Below are 22,502 nucleotides of genomic sequence, written 5' to 3'. Positions count from 1 at the left end.
TGTCCTCAAAGAAATAATGATAGATTAGTGAAGCTCATCATGGACCTGAGTATATCCAATAGGATCCTGTTCCTCCTTTCGGATACCCTGTTGAGCTGAGGTGTTCTAGGAGGGGTCCACTGAGAGACTATGCCATTGTTCTTAAGATATCTCAAAAATTTTCGACTAAGATATTCACCTCTTCGATCAAATTGAAGAACCTCAACAGACTTGTCTGTCTATTTTTCTACTTCATGCCTGAATTCTTTGAACTTTTCAAAGACCTCAGACTTGTGTTTCATAAGATACATATATCCATACCTAGATAGGTCATCGGTAAAGATAATGAAGTAGCTGTAACCATCCCTAGCCTGCACATCAAATGGCCCACACTCATCGATGTGTACTAGGGCAAGTAACTCTATGGCTCTTTCCCCATATTCTACAAAGCATAACTTGACCATTTTTTCTTGAAGGTAGGATTCACAAGCTGATACGACTCTGGATTAAGAAAGCTAAGGATCTCATCCTTTTTCAATCTGTTTATCCTGTCATCTCCAATATGACCTAGTTTATGGTGCTACAAGTACTTCTGGTTAATCTTATCTCTGGGTCTCTTTTGACCTATGGCACTCACTATTTACTCGTTTAGGTTCACATTCGCATCCACATGCAAGTGATAGAGACTGTCAATTAAAAGATCTTGTGCAACCAATTTATTTCGTAAATAAATGAAATAAAAATTTTTATTGAAACAAATTTCAAAACCTTCCTGTGCTAGCACAAACATAAAAATTAAATTTCGATTAGCTACAAGAACATAATAACAGTTTTTCAAATCTAATCCAATACCAGACGATAATTGAAGAGGATAAGTGCCAACAGCCTCTAGAGCAACCTTTGCTCCATTGCCGACCTGAAGGATTATGTCACTTTCTCTCAACCTTCTACTTTCTATCAGACTCTGCATAGAGGTGCATATATGAGCACTTGAGCCAGAGTCTAATACCCAACTAGAAGTAGAAGAAACCGTAAGATTAGATTCAATTACGAGCATACCTTCAGAAAGTTTGTCACCCTTTTTCGTTTTTACTCTCTTCAGGTATTTAGGACAGTTTCTCCTCCAGTGGCCTTCAGCATGACAATGGAAACATTTTCTCTTTTCTTCAGCCACCTTAGGACCATTCTTTTTTGGCTTGCTCTCTCTCTTTTGCTTCTTTGTAGATTTAGCCTTTTTCCTTCCAATAAATTTTCTCTTGGAAGAAGTCTACTCCACAGCGAGAACAGTACCCCTTGAACTCCTTAAGGTACCCTCCGTTGTGACCAACAAATTGAGAAGTTTGAGAATAGTGCAGTCAAGTTTGTTTATATAAAAATTCACAATGAATTGACTATATGAACTGGTAAGAGATTGAAGGATCAGATCCATTTGCAATTTCTTTTGCATATCTAGTCTGAGCTTTCCTAGCTCCTTAATGTCCTTGATCACTGTCATTCAGTGCTCATAGACAGACTGTCCTTCATGCATCTTCAGGTTGAAGAGTTTTTTGGACACTTCGAAGCATGTAGTACGGCTTTGCTCACCATACAACTTTTACAGATGAGTGATCATAGCTTGAGCAGTGGGTATATGCTCGTGTTGGCTTTGCAACTCGTTTGACATAGATGCCAGCACATAACATTTGACCCAACTATCTTCATTCGTCCACTTCTCAAAGGCAGCTCTTTGCTCAGCAGTAGGACAGTTTAGTAATACAATAGGATCCTGATCGAGAACATGGCTTAACTTTTCTGAGGTCAGAACAATCCTAAGGTTTCTAAGTCAGTCTTTAAAATTATTATCAGTCAAATGATTGGTTTTAAAGATGCGAGCAAGAGGGTTTGAGGCTGACATGATGGTTTAACTGCAAGAGTAGAGATTCAAGTTAGACTTTTATACTTAATATTTTAATTTACTTCTAGAGACTTTAAGATGCAAATAATGACTCTCACTAATTTTTCGGATCCCTCCACTCTCCTAGAAGGAAATGAAAACCCTAACGCGACAAAAGATTCCTAGTGGGTGCTGCGGTCCCACCGATGATATGCACCTCACCTAATAGTTGTTGGTAACATACACACCGATGCATAGGCAACTCTTTGCCCAGATACTTCATTAAGCATGTTGCAGCCATTTGGTCTCTAAGTCATGTGGGCTCACCTAACAGTTATTGCCCACACTTCTTAGTTAAGCCTGATCCACCATTCACAAGCAGGTGCAAGGTCGTCATTGGGTTCCTCACTTAACAGTTATTGGATCCAACCCCATTCTTATCTTAGAGCAACTCTTTGCTAATAGAGTAGTTGCATATTCCCGATGCAACTGAACCACTATGATCAGCTGAGAACAATCAACGTCGGTAACACGTCCGCACATCTACAATGGTAGAAGACCTATGGACTTAATATTTATGGAGAGATTTGGGTTTAAGTCACATCTAAACAATCATCATATGACTGATCTAACTAGCATGGGCTAAACCAAACTGCTAAGCAATCTAATTCAAGACTCAATCTTCCAAATTGGCCAGATAAGTGGAGAACGGTGGAGGTCCTCCCGTTGCCTTCCTTAGACACCAATGAATTGATCAAGTTGGCTAACGGAACCAATTAAATAATCATGTCCCATTAACTTTTCTTAGACACTAATAGATCGATTGATCAAAATTGGTCAGCTAAAGCAAATCGAGCTCAAACTAACGAGCCAAATTAGGTCCTTAGGTTAATCGATTCTACATATGAGACTCATTGATTTGATCAATAATAATTGTATGATCATTAATTTAATTAATCTAATTCAATTCAATACTTGACTTGGTTTGACCAATTAGTTAATCAAATTAGACCCATATGACTCAAATCAAAAATCTTAGATGTAATCTTATTACATGACCTAATTGTTGATTTTTTTATGATCAAAATTCTAATGCACAAATATGAATTTCAGATTCTAAAATCATATTTGAGATCTAAATTCTTTGTATGAAAGTAAGTTTTAAGACATGAAAATAATTTTCAAATTTTGACATACAAACATACATCACATGTATGCATGTAAAATTAGATCTAAACAAAATTTCTGATCTAAGCATGATATCATATATCTCATATACTAATCTTAGATCAGATTAAAACTAAATTTATGATCTAAATATGCAATCATATATCATATATATAAATCAAAATTCAGATCATAAAAAAATTTTAGATTTCATGCATGCATCTATATATATTTTGCATGAATATTAACTAGAACTCTTTCTAGATCAAAATTTAGATCTATGCATGCAACAACATATCAGCTATATGTTCTAAAATTATACCTAAAATCAAATTTCAGATTTAAAGATCCATCCATATGTCTTATGTATCAAGAAAAAAATTAATTTTGAAACCTTTTCAAAAATATGTATATCAAAATTCAGCATATGAAAATCCGTGGCTCTGATACTACTGTTAGATTTCAGGGTTTGGTGCGTGTATGTGTGTTTCAAAACTTTATTATCTAAACACCACAGCAGAGAATAAGATTAAAATAATTTTAATCTAAATTATACACGTATAAAAATATAAAACTATATGGATCTATCTCAAATGCTGAAATTGATATATGCTGAAATTCAGATTGTGATCAAATCACATACCTGTTTTGCAATCTCTTTCTTCAAAACTGGATGTGAAAGAGATGAGGCTCTCTGTTAGCCCACAAGTACCCGGTCTCTATGAGTATCCATTCAGGATCAGTTTGGAACAGCCCTCTATAATCTGAATTTTGATTCTCCAAAATTCAGCCTGCTGAATCTGAACGAAGCCTGAATTGCGATCATCGTTTGATCTTTCTCTTTGATCTTCTTCTTCTCCTCTTCTCTAGAGTTTTTTCTTGCTATATACTACTATCAGATACTAAAAATCATCAAGGAAGAGGACCCAAACTCCTTTGGGTGTGGAACTCCTTGGGACGCGCGTCCCAAGGAAGGGGTGTATAGAGCACCCAAGAGAAGAGAAAGGGAGAGGAAGAGAGGGTGTGGGGAGAGCTTTTGGGTGTGAGGGGCTGCTGGTTTTGATCGCTTAGAGACATTAGAGGAGGTCCTTTTAAATAAGCACAAAAATTGAATCTTATTCAATCATATAATATAAGTCCTACTTGCATCAGGATTCCTATTAACTCAAGTTATCCAACTTACATTAGGAAGCCCATTAGGCGCCAAAAATTGGAGCCCTTGCATCCATAATTAGACATCCTCTTTTGCACCCAAGAGACACCCCATATGAAATCAAAAGGTCCTCTAATCAATGGACACGCCCAAATTGATCAAATTAAAGTGGCACCCTATAATAACTATTAAGGAGATTCATAAGCGACTTGCACCCTTAATTTATATGATCCATAACCTTAGACACCCAATAATTGGAGTCTCATGAATCTTATTCATGTAGGTAATTTGTAGGTAATTAAGTTAGAATTAACTTATCAAATAAGTAATCCCAACGAAAAGAGGAATTGGGTCCAACCATATGCTAGTAAGGTTACCATGGACCCAATGAATTTCTCTAAATCCAATTGATACTTTATGAGCTCAATTACTTATTTCAGGTCTAGTCTCTTTGTTGTGTGATCTCATAGGTTCAATTCTATCTGGTAGTGAGACATACAATAATATCTATCATCGTATCATTGAACTCTTTTCAATGGTCGGAATAATTTTACTCTAACTCAACAAGGATTGTCGATTCAAAATAACCCACAACCCTAGTGAGCTCTCACAATCCACCAATAATATCTAGCAGTATGTAGTGACAACCCAGTAGAACTAAAATAAACTTCTAAGTATAGTTAATGTGTGATTCAGTCCATTTATCGTGAGTTTCGACTAGATGGCAGGTCATAGATAAATCGTCAATCCTCAACATCAGTCATATAATAGATTCGATTAGCTCAAATCTAGATGTGATGTCTATGGCAACTTCTTTCTATCAATCACTCTACTGTGACCACAGATTCTTGGACTTGGCCTCTCAAATCTCATAGGACTACTCTTCTCTATTAAGATCGATAGATCCTATTTTGATGCACCCCCACTCCTACAGTAGACCAACTGTCACCAACATCCACTACAAGAGCTCATTGAGACCCATGTTTATATGTCAATCAAACTCCAACAGCCTCACTGCAAGTAGCAGTACCATCTCAAGTCAAAAGATCAGTCACACAACTACAGCATCAAGACAATCACTGACGATTGAATAGAAATCTAAGTGATCTTTCACATGGTCATGCTCAGTGCTAGTTGTTCTCTAACAACCACCCGCACTTGTCACCTTATGTCTCTGCACAGTAGATTAGAGACTCATCTATCTCGAAGAAAGTAATTTGTGCGTCAGTCTATCCAGATCTATCATCATCCTTATGATGATCTTATGATCAAGAGCTTTTAGGAATTAAATATGTCTTTAATTCTCAATACTTTGAGAATATGTATCGAAACTAATTCCATGGATGATTCAAGGATACATCATACTTGAATAAAAAAGAAATAACCCTTTTATTGATCATATCAATATATTAAGTATAAAATTATGTTCTAAATTTATTACAATGTGTCAGCCATATTGGCTTCTAGGTAACAATTTTTTTGAGCATTCTATCTTCTCTTTAAGACCATCCTGGGGTTGACTCATCTGATTCTAGGTTCAACTTGTCTTTGCTTGGGGTCTACTCATGTTGCTCTGGGGTCAGCTCTTTAGGAGGTCAATTTTGCAAGCTCTCTATTTTTGGTTAGGATTATTCAGGGGTTGACTACCGGAAACCTGGGGTCAACCCTTGGAAAATGCCAATCAGCTCCAACTTGTCGGGATTGACTCTTGAATCTTATGGGGGGTCGACTCTTGAATCCTCAAAAAAGAATGATCTTCTATTTGAACTTGTGGTCACTCAGGGGTCGACTCCTGAATTCCTGGGGATGACTCCTCAAGCCAAAGCTTAGAAAAAACTGTTTAAGGGAGATGAGACAATTGTCAGGTGTTTGGGGTAGGTCCCTTATGCAACATGATAGATATCAAAAGCAACCCAAGTGTTATGTCTGAACCAAGCATGGACATCTTTCTTTTATCTTATGCCTCTTATAGTACCCTTAAAGCTCTGAATGGCCTGGCACATTCTATAAATTTCACCATCTTTCTTATTTAGTGCCTCTTCCTTCTTAACTAGCAACATAGTTAATCTTTGCATCTCTTCACCCATCCTCTCAGCATCAGCAACTTGATTTCTCTGTTCATATTTCAGCCTCCTTAGCCTCCTCAATTGAGCCCACATTGAGTCTTCTGCTCGTAGCAAAATAGGGAATAATTTGCTTTGATCTTGTGCAAATTTCAGGGTCTCTTTACCTAAGTGCATTGCACTTTCTTAGAGGATTGGCCAGATCATACGGACCACACCCATAAATCTCATGCTAGGATATTGGGTGGTTCACATGGTGTGCTCAACCATTGGCTACCATTCATTAGTATTGGGAGAGCATTGGTTGCATGAAGAAGAGTAACCTACTTATCGTTAAAATCTCCTTCTAGGCTGTTTATTTCCTTTCCTTCTACTTTATTTTTGGCTTTGTGAAATGGAGCGTCTTATAAGACTAAGAGACCATTTTGGTAGGAAAATGAATCATTTATGGTAGCAAATGAAGGTGACATGTTATCTATAAAAGTATAGGCTCTATTCTGGAAGTGTCATGTGTTGGATGTATGCCCTAGAAGCCAAATTGGTTGACACTTATAAAATTTTCTTAAGATATAATTTGTAAAATTGATTTTATATTAATGAAATTTGGGTTATTATCCATTCACATATTTTTAAAAGTTGAGAATTTGAGACATGTGTTATTAATTACTTTCGATCATAGGATCATTATGGGAATGGTGGTTGATCCGAAAAGATTGGTGTATGATCGATTTTTTTGGATAGATGAGTCTTAAATCTATGATGTAGAGACACCGGAGTGAAAGTATAAGTTCTTGTTAGGAACAAGGATACTAAGTATGATCAATTCTGAGTAGTCTTAAGAATATCTACCTTCTCATTAGTGACTTATAGCTGTAATAATATATCTAATTTTCTGATCTGAGGTACATCGATAGTTCACCTTGAGAATGCTGTAGTTTGACTACACTATAACTCGGTCTCCTAGCTATATGGAGCCTTGAGGTGTATGTTAGCTGCAGTATGTTCATGTAGGAATTGAATTGTACCAAGATAGGATCTATTAATCTCTGTAGAAGATGAGTAGTCCTATGTAGATCATGAGATTGAATTTATTCATTATAAGAATTAGATTGCATCAAGATAGGATCTATCAATCTCGATAGAAGAGTAGTCCTATATAGATCATAAGATTGAGTCCTAAAATCCATGACCATAGACATATACCATGACTATTCATCGGTAAAGGTGATGAAGTAGTGATAACCTCCTAGTCTGGCTCATCAAATGGGCCATACACATCATATGTGTACTAGGGTAAGTATCTCAATGGTTCTTATCCCTTTGACTCACAAAAGATAGTTTGGTCATTAATTCTTAAAGAGATAATTCACAGACTAGATATGACTTAACAGTCAATAAGCCCAAAGGTCCATGTTCTCCAATCAGTAAATTATTTCTTCTCATACATGACCTTGCCAAAAGAACCATCTGTATACTTCAGGTTATTTGGCTTTGGATCTCTTAGACCCAATAGCATTCAGTATTTGCTCAAATAATTTTTCACAAATGCATCACCATGCAAATGATAAAAATTAAATCCAAACGGTAATCATCGAGATTAGGTGCTCATGGCCTAGTGCAACTTTTGCATCATTGCCGACTAAAAAGAGTCACTTCACCTTCCCTCAATCCTCTTCCTTCTTTAGACCTTATATTAAAGTGAGTAATAAGCACTAGAGTCTAATGAAAAAGAAAAAACCGTAAGATCAATTTTGAGCAATTTTGACATACCTTTCAAAGGTATATAAATGTTTCTCTAGTTTCTCCAGGTATGCATCTCTGAACTTTTTAAGATCTTTTAGTTACCAACATATCGATCAATTCACTTAAGATGCTATAATATTTATTCATATAATAGTTTCATAAACTATCCATATGAATAAAAAATTAAAGGATCAAATCCATTAGTAATTTCTTATACATAATCATATCGAGCTTTTCAAACTCTTCAATGTCCTTGATCATCGATCATGTACAAACTGCCCATCACGCATCTCATGTACTGTGTGACTTCGATCATCTCACAACTATTGTAGATGAATCAGCATATCATTGGCAGTCTACATGTCCTTATGCCTCCATTGGATTTCATCAACTATGAAGTCCAATTTATAGCACTTAATCTAATTGTCAATGTCCAACCATTTGTCAAGTATAGCTTGTTGACTATGGATTGGACGAGTTGATGATATTGGGCTAACCTGATCAAGAATATGATTTAATTTTTGAAAGCTAAAAAATATTCTTAGATTTTTGAGCTAGAATATGTAGTTGATTTCGGTTAAGTGGTAACTATCTAGGATTCGAGCTAGAAAGTTGGAAGCTGAAAACTTGATCACAGAGAGTAAAGATTTAATTAGATGATTGTACTTGTAATAGTTTATTCTAAAAATTTTAAAAATAAATAAAAGGCTTCTATTAATTTTTTGAGTCTCTCACATTTCTCAGGTGGAGAAAATGGAAACCCTAACTTGATAATAGGTTCTAGTGGGTGTTGCGGTCCCATCAATGTATGGCACCTCATCTAACAATTATTGGTGACACGTATATTAATGTATGGATAACTCTTTATCCAGATACTTCTCTAAGTATGTTATAATGACTTGGTCTCTAAGTCCCGTGGCCCCACCTAACAGTTATAGGCAATTCCTTAGTTAAGTCTGATCTATCGTTCACCAGCGAGTGCAAAGCCGTCATTGGATCCCTCTAATAGTTATTGGGCCCAACCCCATCTTTATCTTAGGGCATCTGATGCCAATAGAGTAGTTATGCGTTTCCGATACAACTGAACTATTGTAACCAACCAAGAACGATCAACATCAAAAAAGGCATCTGCATCTCTACAACAATGGAAGATCAACAGACTTAATATCCAGTGAGGAGATTTAGATTCAGGTCTCTTCTAATTAGTCATATACATCTGATATAATGACTAATCTGGTTTGGGTCAGTACATTTCATGTCTGACCAACTTAGTTGGCATGGATGAACTCAGGTCAACAAGTAACCTAATACAAAACATAATTTCCCAAGATGGCCAGGTAAGTAAAGATGAGTGAGGGTCCCCCCGTTGCCTTCCTTAGACACCAATGAATTGGCTAGGTCAGACAGTAAAACTAATTAAATAACCATCATCTAATACTTTCCTTAGACACCAAATTGGTTGTTTAGAATTAATTAGGTTAACCTATAGACTCGGACTCGAACCGCTGAGCCAAATTCGATCTTGACTTAATCAATTCACATCACATGTGAATCAATTCGATCAACTACAACTAAATTTCAATTTTGAGACCCTTTGACCTAATTCCATTCAATTTTTGATTAGGTTCAATCAACTGTTCAAAATCAAAATGGGTTCTAACCTGATCTAATTAATAATCCTAGTTATAGTTTAGTCTCTAAACCTAATTTATTCAACCCATACCCGAAGGTCCATGTTTTATGTATTAAAATTTAGATCTTAAATTTGTAATTTCAGATCTTATAATTTTAAATCTTAATTCTTAATTAAGTGCATTATATATATGAATTTGGATTTAGATCTTGAAATATTTTCTAATCTAAACCATTTATATTGTATCTCATACAATATCGCTGTTTGCAGAATCGAGTCGATTCACCCTGATATATGAATCGACTTGTCACAGTGAGTTGGTACATACTGAGATAAACATAAACATATAGACCTAGCCTGTACAATTGAGTCAGCCCATCAGCAAATTAGCTGATTTACCAAGGTCTTGAGTTGACTCCAACAAAAATGAGTCAACTCACCAAGCACTTATGTTGACCTAATAGAGAATCGAGTCGACTCCACAAGCATACCAGTTACAGTTTCATGCTCTCATGCAAACAAAGCCTAGAGTTTTGGATCTAGAATTTTACAAAAATTTAAGTTTTAGATCGTGTGTCAAACAATATATCAAATATAATATTTTACAATCTAGAACACATAAAAATACATGCATAATCTGATTTAAATCTAAAACATGTAACATATACACTTTTTTATTTGCTGTTCATCTTCATAAAAAATATCACAGTCGGTACCCCTGCACGTCATAAGAGAGAACTCATCGAATGGGCAAGAGAGGAACTTTGATCCCTTCATCATCTTATGATCGGACGGCCATGGTGACTATCCCAATTTGATTACTAAGCTACTAAAAATTTAATCTAACATATTACATATGTAATCAATTAAAAATCAGATCTAATAATCTTTCACATGTTAAACATATGAATAATAACTATGAATCTATGCACGTAAGAAAAATTTCAGCAACCATACTATATCCAAATTACACCCTAATTAAATTTTTTAGATCCAAAACCAATTTCAAATCTGAATAACTCATGATTTATTTCAGATCTTAGATGATTTCAGATCTAAAATAATTTTATAATCATATTTCAGCATGAACAAAAATCAGACCTAACTTTAATCGATGTTCTACATCATTTTAGGACAACCGTTCAGCATAACAGAGGTTATGCCAAGACAACCTTATTTCAGAATAATGTGATCATCTAACTAACCTTCATATCTGCTTTCTACCAACCAGATATCAGATCTGAGGAGGTTTCTTATTTGTATCATAACTTGGCTCTGATACCATTGTAGAAAACCACTACGGTTTCATACGTGTAGTTTAAAATTTTTTTCTAAACATCAATCAGTGGAAGTAAATAAATTAAAATAATCTTAATTCGCACACGTACCAGATCAAATCTAAAAATTATAGCATGGATCTTGATACGATCAAGTACCTACGATCTGAAATCTGAAATAGAGAAACAAACAGTTAGAAAAATAAATAAAGATTGGATCTCCATATCTCGGATCCTGTGGATGTCCTGGGTTCTGATTGTAGTCGCGCACGAGCCCGACCTCTGCTATTATCAACACAGAGCCACCTGATTAGAGCACTGAGATCACCGGTGTGCTAGCACCTTGCAGATCTCACTCCTTATCCTTAGATCTAGATCTCTTCTTCTAGATCTTGAAGAAGAAGATCGTTGTGCAAACCCTTTCGCGTAGATCAGATGGGATCTGAATCAGATCACCATGAGGAGAAGAAGAATCCTTCTTCTTCTCTTTTTCTTTCTCTTTTTCATCTCTTAGATCTGATCTCTATCAAATCTGGGTGTGGAAGATGCAAGGAAGAAAGGAGGGCGTTGGGATGTTAGAAAGAAAAGAAGTGGCGCAAACATATTGGATGTCTCCTCTTCTCATGCTAAAAATTCTTCACGCCCCACATAGATTTTTGTCACACAACCACCCTCTTATCTCACGCACACCCTCTCCTTTAACACCCAAAATTTCTCATCTAATTTAATTTAAGGTATTGAAATTAAATCAACAATTAGAAAAGTGTGGAGATAAGGTTGCATTGCAAGAAAGAAATCTCTTCTCACCATAAGTGCACATCCCACCTTCTTCAAATTTTTTTGTCACACAAAATTAATCTTCCATACCCAAAATAGATAATTTTCATCCTATTTTCAATCATATTCAAATAAAAAAAAATTTGAATGAGAGAGAGTCCCAGATAAGGTGGGGCGCCAATAGCATCACGCACGTGAGAACAAAAGGGGGCACAATTTTATGCGCTCTCTTCCCTTCTTTTCATAATTTTTAGAGAAAGAGTCTTAGGGGACTAGGACTCTCCGAATCAAGGTTCATCTAGTTCAACTAGAGTCTCAATCGGATTCAAATTGAGTTCAAAATGTGCCGAATTCGAAAAGGCTATCAAGCTTGATCCAATCAGGCCTGAAATCTAAATCTGATTTGGATAATTGAACTTAATTAATATTAAATTAAATTAAGTTTAATTAAATTAAATTAAATTTAAATTAATTAAATTTTAATTCATAATTTAATTAGCTTCAAAAAAATTATAATATTTATAATTAAATCCCTGCGCTAACAATTAGCAGCTACCAAAATTGTAACGCTTACAAATTAGTAGTTTCTAAAATTTAAACTATCAATCCAATTGATAATTCAAATATGATCCAAGCCATGATCAGGTCATGCTTTTTTGTATGTGATCCCTCAGATTCTATTCTTTTTGATAGTGAGACATACCGTGATCTTCATCACAGTATCATCGAAACTCTTTTTGATAGGTTGAAATGATTCCAACTCATCTCAACAAAGATCGTTGAACCGAAAATGATCTTAGTGAGTTTGCACGATCTACCAGTGACGTCTAGTAACATGTAGTGACAATCCAGTAGAACAAAAAAGTAAACCCCTAGGTGCAGTTATTATGTGATACAATCCCTCTATCGAGAGTTCTGACTTGACAGAGGTCATGGAGAATTTGTCAAACTCCATCGTCAGTCATATGCTAGATTGGCTTGACTCGAGTTCATTTATGAATCTTGTGAAAACTTTTTTCCAATTTTCATACTTACTCTAGCTAAAGATTTTTTGAACTCAGTCTTATGAATCGTATAAGATTTCTTCTTTTCTACCAAGGTCGATAGATTTCATCTAGGTGTATCCTACTCCAAACAGTGAACCTAAACCTACATAGCCAACATATACAGTAAGGACCCATATGGCTAGAGACCAAGGGAACGTGAGCAAACTATGTAGCCTCGCAGTGAATAGCCAACACACTACAGCTCAAAGACTATTCACACCACTGCAACATCAAAAAGATCACTGACAAGTGAGTAGATATCCAAGTAGTTTCTCGTGTTGGTCATGCTCAGTGCAAGTTATTCTCTAACAACCACCTGTACTCTCATCCCAGTATCTCTACACTGCAGATTCGAGACTCATCTGCCCTAAAGGGAGGTGATCTGTGCATCGATCTCTAATGGATTAATCACTGTCCTCTGTGACGATCCTTCGATGGGGAGCATTTAGAAATTAACCACTAATAATATATATCTCAAATTTTTAATATTTTGAGAATATACAAAATTATTTTTATTAATTTTTAGGATAAATCATAGACACATAAAATATGATTGGTTATAAAGACTGTCCATCAAGTACAAAACATGCCTGAGAGAAAAATATGTGTCAGCCAAGATTGGCTTCTAGGGCACACATCTAACAGTCTAATGGTTGGACAAGAAAGAAAGAAGAAAAGGATTTGATCTCTTGTCTTCCTTAGTAGATCTTTTATTTTCTTTTGAGTAGAGAAAAGTGAGAAAATAAATCAGATGTAATCTGATTTCATCCTCCTCCTATAGATCTGATTGATTCTCTTGATAAGAGAATCAAAAGATCAAGCCGATTCAATAATTCAGGAAGCGATCTCTGTAAAAGAGCTGGCACCACCGTGAGATCGATTCTTTCTGATCAGATCGGCCTCAGTAGATATCTATAGATATCGGACGCATGTGCGGTTCTGTAGAAACCTCATCAAATTATCACGAACCATCAGATCGCAGTGAAGATCTACCCGTGCAAAGGTAAAGGTCTAACTCTAAAACTCATTTTAATTTTCAGCATCTTAATTTCAACATGTGAACATTCCTAGCATATGTAGATTAGATCTATATTTTATGCATATTAGATTTAAAATTATTTAAATCTAGATCAGTTTCAATTTTTGCTGCTTTTATGATTTTTAAAAGTTAAAAATCTACATATTTTGATCTCTGTATACATATCCCGGACGTGCGACATCCTTCAATATATCTTTGAATCATCCAAGAAATTAATAAGATGATGACACATATTCTCAAAAATTGAAAATTTGAGATATGCGTCATTGATGGTTAATTTCTAAACTGCTCTCAATTGAAGGATCATCATGAGGACGATGATTGATCTAGTGAGGTTAGTGCACGGATCACTTTCTTTAAGGATAGATGACTCTTGAGTCTATAGTATGTGGACATTCAGCGAGAGTGCAGGTGGTTGTTAGAGAATAATAGATACTAAGCCTGACCAAAATGAAAAGTTACTCAGATGTCTTGTTGGGTTCCAGTCACGTAGCGAAAATTAAATTTTAAAAAATTTTAAAACAAATATATCAATAGCTTTAATAATTAAAACTGTCAAACCAAAATACAAATCTTAGAATTACCTTGTAGATGTCAAACAAAATAAAAAACAAGCATGCAAAGAGATAGAAGCTTATACTTCTTCCAACGAGTAATATGGTAAGTAGGTGATCTCCATGAGACTCTAAAGTAGAAGCTTTCCAATAGTGATCCACACGAAAGTTGGTCAAGGTCCTTCCTAATTAGTGCACTGTTGCAGCTTTTTCTTCATAAGAACACTATCGACTTCGAACTCGAAGAACGATCGCACCAATACCCAATCGCTTTGATTTTGCTACCAAAATCATGATAAGAGAACTCTCTTTAGAAGTCTCACAATCTAGAATTTGATTTTAGACTTCAACACATAGAAAAATCAAATCCTAGGATAAACTAGCAACACTTGCTAATTTTCTCACCTCCCTTCTTACAACTTTTCCTCTCAATCTTTTCTTTCTCTTTTTCTTAGATTTTTTTATAGAATTTTTCTCCCTTATCACATGTCAATTGGCTCTGACTTTCATCCAAAATCCAACACTTAGCCAATATGGGATGCCCCATATAAATAAGCTAAAAGGGGATGTGAGGAAGGACCAAGGGGCTCCAAGAGTTGGCGCTCCAAATCTTCATGCAGAGAAATTAATCTCCATGACTTTATTTGGCATAGAAGAGTCTTCACACAAAAAGACTCCTCTTCTTTTGCACCCTATAAATTCTCCACATAAATTTGACATGTAATAATTAAGAATCTAGATAGAAACGAAGAGATGGATAAGAGCCTTCATGAAGAAGGACTCTTCACTTCTCAATGTGATTAAGGAGGGGGTGGCAATTATTTTTGAGTGTGAGATCTGGTGGGCACAGAGGACTCCTTCCACAGTTATAACACTTTTAGGTTGGATAAGAATAAAATTAAATTAGACCCAATCCTATTAGGTCAAAGACAACTGGTTTAGTTTAGCTCAAACACTTTGAACTGAACCTATTTAGGAACTTGGATTAACACAATGTACTAACATATCAAATTAACCCCTAAAATTTATATTAAATCCTAATTAAATTAGATCAAGATCAAATTTTAAAGTGTGTGACCCATTGGGTTCCAAATCTAGCCAACAGTAGATGCAAACTCTTGACGTAATTCTAATCCGATCAAATTAGATCAGCTTAAGAGTCTCAATCAACTAGGACTCTTCTTAATTAATTTTTGAATTAAACTCTTTTAATTCTAACGAGTCCACAAGTCAAGATTAATATCTTATAATATATCATGACTATCCGAAAGATTTAAAATTTTGGTTGAAATTATAAAAATATCTTTCATTGGTAAGCTACCGTGTAATTCAATCATTCAATCAAACAACATCCTAGATGAGCTGTGGGCATGAAATCATATCAAACTCAATTACTTATCTATATGTATCTCGATCAAAAAATAATGATTCAGTTGATAATACATTAGAAATTCTTTTCTAATTATTATTCTGCTTTGGCCAAAGACTTTCAGAATCGATCTATGAAAGTACATAGGATGTTCACTTCCCTTATAGGAGTGATTGATCTCTTATTGATCACTCATAACCTCCATGCACATTTCACTACATTCAGAATACCCCACACAAGGATCAAAGAATCAAGTTAGGAAGTGAACCAAAATATAGATTCAGTACACAAGGTACCAAGATGATCTCAGATCAAAAGATCATTTACATAACTTCAATTAGAAAATCATCAACTGACATGTAAATAAGACTCCATCAGAGTTCCTCTTGCAGGTCTATTCAGCGAACTCATTCTCTAATGAGCATCTACATCTTTGTATTAGTGTCACCACACAAGTGGTAGTGAAATCAACCATCTTCATCTCTGAGCATACATAGGACATGCCAGTCTTATCGGTATCATTGATCACCAACTCAATGAACTAATGACTAAAAATATTTTAGGTCATGGCTATCAAGAATTTAGGTCTCACTGGCATGATCTCATCACGACCCTAAAATCATTGTTCAGACCTATCAAGTTCATTATAATCTTAAGAATAATAAGATGCAGCATATAATGAATCAAAATATCTACTTTATTAAATAATAATGTCAATTAAATGAGTTTGAAAGATAAAATTATAGAAAACATCTGATCGTATCTCATATGCGGTTGGTTTATAGGGCCTTATTCTTTCAATCTCTCACTTGCATTGAAGCAATCACCTTTATACTAAATGCCCATGCAATCAAGGTGGCGGTCAAACTGCTGCAACGACAAAGCTTTAGTGAATGGGTCTGCTATGTTGTTTTTAATATCAACTTGCTCTACGATCACATCACATCTTTCGACTATCTCCCAAACAAGATGGAACCGTCTTAGGATGTGCTTGGATTTATGATGAAACCTCAATTCTTTAGCTTGAGCAACTACCCCAGTATTGTCACAATAAAGGAAAACTGGTTGTTTATGTTAGATGTATATCCTAGAAGCCAATATGACTGACACATTATAATAAATTTAGGATATAATTTTATACTTAATATATTGATATGATCAATAAAAATATAATTTTTTTTATTCAAGTGTGATGTATCCTTGAATCGTCTATAAAATTAGCTTCGATATATATTCTCAAAGTGTTAAGAATTAGAGACATATATTTAATTTCTAAACACTCTCGATCATAGGATCATCATGAGGACGATGATGGATCCGGATAAACTGATGCACAAATTGCTTCCTTCAGGAAAGACGGGTCTCTAGTCTATTGTGTAGAGACACAGGACGACAAGTGCGGGTGGTTGTTAGAGAACAACTGGCATTGAGCATGATCATACAAGAGATCACTTGGATTTCTATTCAATTGTCAGTGATTGTCTCGATGCTATAGTTGTGTGACTGATCTTTTGACTTGAGATGGTACTGCTACTTACAGTGAGGCTGTTGGAGTTTGACTGACACATAAACATAGGTCTTAATGAGTCATTGTAGTGGATGTTGGCGATAGTTGGTCCACTATAGGAGTGGGGTGCGCATCAAGATAGGATCTATCGATCTTGATAGAGAGTAGTTTTATGAGATTTGAGAGGCTAAGTCCAAGAATCTATAGCCACAGTCGAGTGATTGATAGAAAAAATTTTTAATAAACATCATATCTGGACTTGAGCTAATTAAATTTATCATATGACTAATGTTGAGGTTTGACAATTTATCCATGACCTGCCATCTAGTCGGGACTCATAATAGAGGAACTGAATCACCTGTTAACTACACTTAAAGGTTTATTTCAGTTCTACTAGGTTACCACTACATACTACTAGGTGTCACTGATGGATTGTGAGAGCTCACTAGGGTTGTTCTAGATCGACAATCCTTATTGAGTTAGAGTGAAATTGTTCCAATTCATTGAAAAGAGTTTCAGTGATACAATGATAGAGATCATTGTATATCTCACTACCAGATAGAATTGAACCTATGAGATCACATAACAAAGAGATTGGGCCTAAAATAAGTAATTGAGCTTATAAAGTATCAATTGGATTTAGAGAAATCCATTGGGTTCATGGTAATCTTGCTAGCACATGGTTGGACCCAATTCTTCTTTCCATTGAGATTACTTATTGGATAAGTTAATTTTAACTTAATTACCTACTAATTACCTACATGAATAAGATTCATGAGACTCTAATTGTTAGGTGTTTAAGGTTATGGATCATATAAATTAAGAGTACAAATTGCTTATGAATCTCCTTGATAGTTATTATGGGGTGCCACTTTGATTTGATCAATTTGGACGTGTCCATTGATTAGAGAGCCTTTTGATTTCATATGGGCATCTCTTGGGTGCAAAAGAGGATGTCTAATTATGGATGCAAGGGCTCTAATTGTTGGTGCCTAAGGGGCTTCCTAATGTAAGTTGGATAAATTAAGTTAATAAGAATCCTAATACAAGTAGGACTTGTATTATATGATTGAATAGGATTTAATATTTGTACTTATTTAAAGGGATCTCCCCTAAGGTCTCTAAGCCATCAAAATCAGCAGCTCCTCACACCCAAAGGCTCTCCCCACGTCCTCTCTTCCTCTCCCTTTCTCTTCTCTTGGGTGTTCTATACACCCCTTCCTTGGGACGCACGTCCCAAGAGTTCCATACCCAAAGGAGTTTGTGTGCCTCTTCCTTGCTGGTTTCTAGCATCTGGTAGCAGCACATAGCAAGAAAAAACTTTAGACAAGAGGAGAAGAAGAAGATCAAGGAGAAAGATCAAGTGTTGATCATGATTCAGACTTCATTTCAGCAAGCTGAATTTTGGAGAATCAAAATTCAGATTATAGAAGGTTGTTTCAGGTTGATCCCGAGTGTATACTCGTAGAGGTTGAATACTTGTACGGCTAACAGAGAGCCTCGTCTCTTTCAAATCCAGTTTTGAAGAAAGAGATTACGAAACAAGTATGTGATTTGATCACAATCTGAATTTCAACATATATCAATTTTAACATATAAAATAGATCAATGTGGTTTTATATTTTTATGCATGCATAATTTAGATTAAAATTATTTTAATTTTATTCTCTACTATGGTGTTTAAAAAATAAAATTTTGAAACATACATGTATGCATCAAACCCTAAGTTCCAACAGTGATATCAGAGCCACGGATTTTCATATACTGAATTTTGATATACATTTTTTGAAAAAATTTTAAAATTAATTTTTTTCTTGATACATAAGATGTATGGATGGATCTTCAAATTTGAAATTTGATTTTGAGTTTAATTTTAGAACATATAGTTGATATGTTGTTACATGCATAGATCTAAATTTTGATCTAGAAAGAGCTGTAGTTAATGTTCATGTGAAATATAGATGCATGCATGAAATATGAAATTTTTTTATCTAAATTTTGATTCATATATGTGATATATGATTGTATATTTAGATCATAAATTCATTTTTAATCTCATTCATAATTAATATATGAGATATATGATATCATACTTAGATTTAAAATTTTGTTTAGATCTAATTATATATGCATATATATGATATATATTTGTATATTAAAATTTAAAAATTATTTTTATATTTTAAAATTTTTTTTCATGCAAAAAATTTAGATCTAAAATATGACTTTAGAATCTAAAATTTGTATTTGTACATAAAAATTTTAGTCAAAAGAAAATAAAAAATTAGGTCATGTAATAGGATTACATTTAAGATTTTTGATTTGAAATAGATGAATTTAATTCGATTAAGTAATTGGTCAAACTGAGTTAAGTATTAAATTGAGTTAGATCAATTATGTTAATGGTCATACAATTATTGTTGATCAAATCAATTGAGTTCCATATGTAGAATCGATTAACCTAAGGACCTAATTTGGCTCGTTGGTTTGAGCCCAATACAATTTAGCTTAACTAATTCTGATCAATCGACTTATTGGTGTCTAAGACAAGTTAATGAGATATAGTTATTTAATTGCTTCTGTTAGCCAATCTGACCAATTCATTGGTGTCTAAGGAAGGCAACGAGGGGACCCCCATCATTCTCCACTTACCTAGCCAATTTGGAAGATTGGGTCTTGAATTAGGTTGCTTAGCGGTTTGGTTTAGCCTATGCCAGTTAGATCAGTCATATGATGACTAATTAGATAAGACCTAAACTCAAACCTCCCCACAAATATTAAGTCCATGGTCTTCCACCATTGTAGATGTGCGGGCGTGTTACCGGCGTTAATTGTTCTTGGCTGGTCACAGTGGTTCAGTTGCATCGGGAACATGCAACCACTCTATTAGCAAAGAGTTGCTCTAGGGTAAGGATGGGGTTGGGCCCAATAACTGTTAGGTGAGAGACCCAATGATGGCCTTGCACCTGCTTGTGAATGGTGGGTCGGGCTTAACTAAGAAGTGTGGGCAATAACTATTAGGTGAGCCCATATGACTTAGAGATCAAGTGGCTGCAACACGCTTAGTGAAGCATTTGGGCAAAGAGTTGCCTATGCATCGGTGTGCATGTTACTAATAACTGTTAGGTGAGATGCATATCATCGGTGGGACTGCAGCACCCATTAGAAATCTTTTATCGTGTTAGGATTTTTCATTTTCTTTCAGGAGAGTGGAGGGATCCAAAAAATTAGTGAGAGTCATTATTTGCATCTTAAAGTTCCCAGAAGTAAATTAAAATATTAAGTACAAAAGTCTAACTTGAATCTCTACTCTTGCAGTTAAACTATCATGTCAGCCTCAAACCCTCTAGTTCACATCCTTGAAACTAATCGTTTGATTGGTAATAATTACAATGACTGATTCAGAAACCTCAAAATTGTCCCGACCTCAGAAAAGTTAGGCCATGTTCTCGACCAGAATCCCATTGTGTTACCAAACTGTCCTATTGCTGAGCAAAGAACTGCCTTTGAGAAGTGGATGGATGAAGACAGTCGGGTCAAGTGTTATGTGCTGGCATCCATATCAAACAAGTTACAAAGCCAGCATGAGCATATGCCAACTGCCCGGACTATAATCACTCACCTGCAAGAGTTGTATGGTGAGCAAAGCCGTACTGCATGCTTCGAAGTATCCAAGAGACTCTCAACCTCAAGATGCATGAGGGGCAGTCTGTCCATGAGCACTATATGACAGTGATCAAGGATATTGAGGAGCTTGGGAAGCTCGGACTTGATATGCAAAAAAAATTACAGATAGATTTGATCTTTCAATCCCTTACTAGTTCATATAGTCAATTCATCATGAATTTTCATATGAACAAACTTGACTGTACTATTTCTAAACTTGTCAACATGTTGGTCACAATGGAGCGTACCTTGAAGAGTTCAAGGGGCACTGTTCTCACTGCAGAGCAGACTTCTTCTTCCAAGAAAAAGTCTATTGGAAGAGAGAAGGCTAAATCCGTAAAGAAGCAAAAGAGAGAGAGCAAGCCAAAGAAAGATGGTTCAAAGACGGCTGAGGCAAAGGAAAAGTGTTTCCACTATCATGCTGAAGGCCACTGGAGGAGGAACTGTCCGAAATACCTGGAGAGCCTAAAGATAAAAAAAGATGACAAACCTTCCGAAGGTATGCTCGTAATAGAATCTAACCTCACAGTTTCTTCTACTTCTAGTTGGGTATTAGACTCTAGCTTGAGTGTTTAATGTACCTCTATGTAGGGTCTGATAGAAAGTAGGAGATTGAGGAAAGATGAAATGATCCTTCGGATCGACAATAGAGCAAAGATTGCTGTATAGGCCGTTGGTATTTATCCTCTTTGATTACCGTCTGGTGTTAGATTAAATTTAAAAGATTGTTATTATATTCTTGTAGTTAGTCAGAATTTAATTTTCGTGTATGTACTAGCATAGGAAGGTTTTGAAATTAGTTTCAATAAAGACTTTTGTTCTATTTATTTACGAAATAAATTAGTTGCATGAGGTCTTTTAATTGACAGTCTTTATCACTTGCATGTTGATGTGAATGTGAACCTAAATGAGTAAATAGTGAGTGCCGTAGGTCAAAAGAAATCTAGAGATGAGATTAACTAGAAGTACTTGTGGCACCATAGACTAGGTCATATTAGAGAGGACTGGATAATCAGACTAAAAAAGGATGGGATCTTTAACTCTCTTAATCCAGAGTCATCTCTAGCTTGTGAATTCTACCTTCGAAGAAAAATGGCCAAGTTATTCTTTATAGGACAGAGAAAGGGCTATAAAGTTACTTGCCCTGGTACACATCAATGTGTGTGGGCCATTTGATGTGCAGGTCAAGGGTAGTTACAGCTACTTTATAACCTTTATCGATTACCTGTCTAGATATGGATGTGTATCTCATGAAACATAAGTCTGAGGCCTTAAAAAGTTTAAAAAATTCAGGCATGAAGTAAAAAAGTAGACAAGCAAACTCGTTAAGGTTCTTCGATCTGATCGAGGAGGTGAATACCTTAATCGAGAATTTTTGAGATATCTTAAGGACAATAGCATAGTCTCTTAGTGGACCCCTCTTGGAACACCTCAGCTCAACGAGTTATCCGAAAGGAGAAACAAGACCCTATTGGATATGGTCAGGTCCATGATGAGCTTCACTGAACTACCCTTATTTCTTTGGGGACATGCCTTATTAACTGCCATTCACTTGTTGAATAGGTTTTCATCAAAATCCATTCCTACCACACCGTATGAGATATGATTGGGTAAGAAGCCGAGTCTGGGTTATCTTAAGACTTGGGGATGTCCGGC

This window comes from Elaeis guineensis, chromosome 13, assembly GCF_000442705.2.
Source record: "Elaeis guineensis isolate ETL-2024a chromosome 13, EG11, whole genome shotgun sequence".
In the NCBI taxonomy this organism is placed as follows: domain Eukaryota; kingdom Viridiplantae; phylum Streptophyta; class Magnoliopsida; order Arecales; family Arecaceae; genus Elaeis; species Elaeis guineensis.
This window is presented reverse-complemented; position numbering follows the sequence as displayed.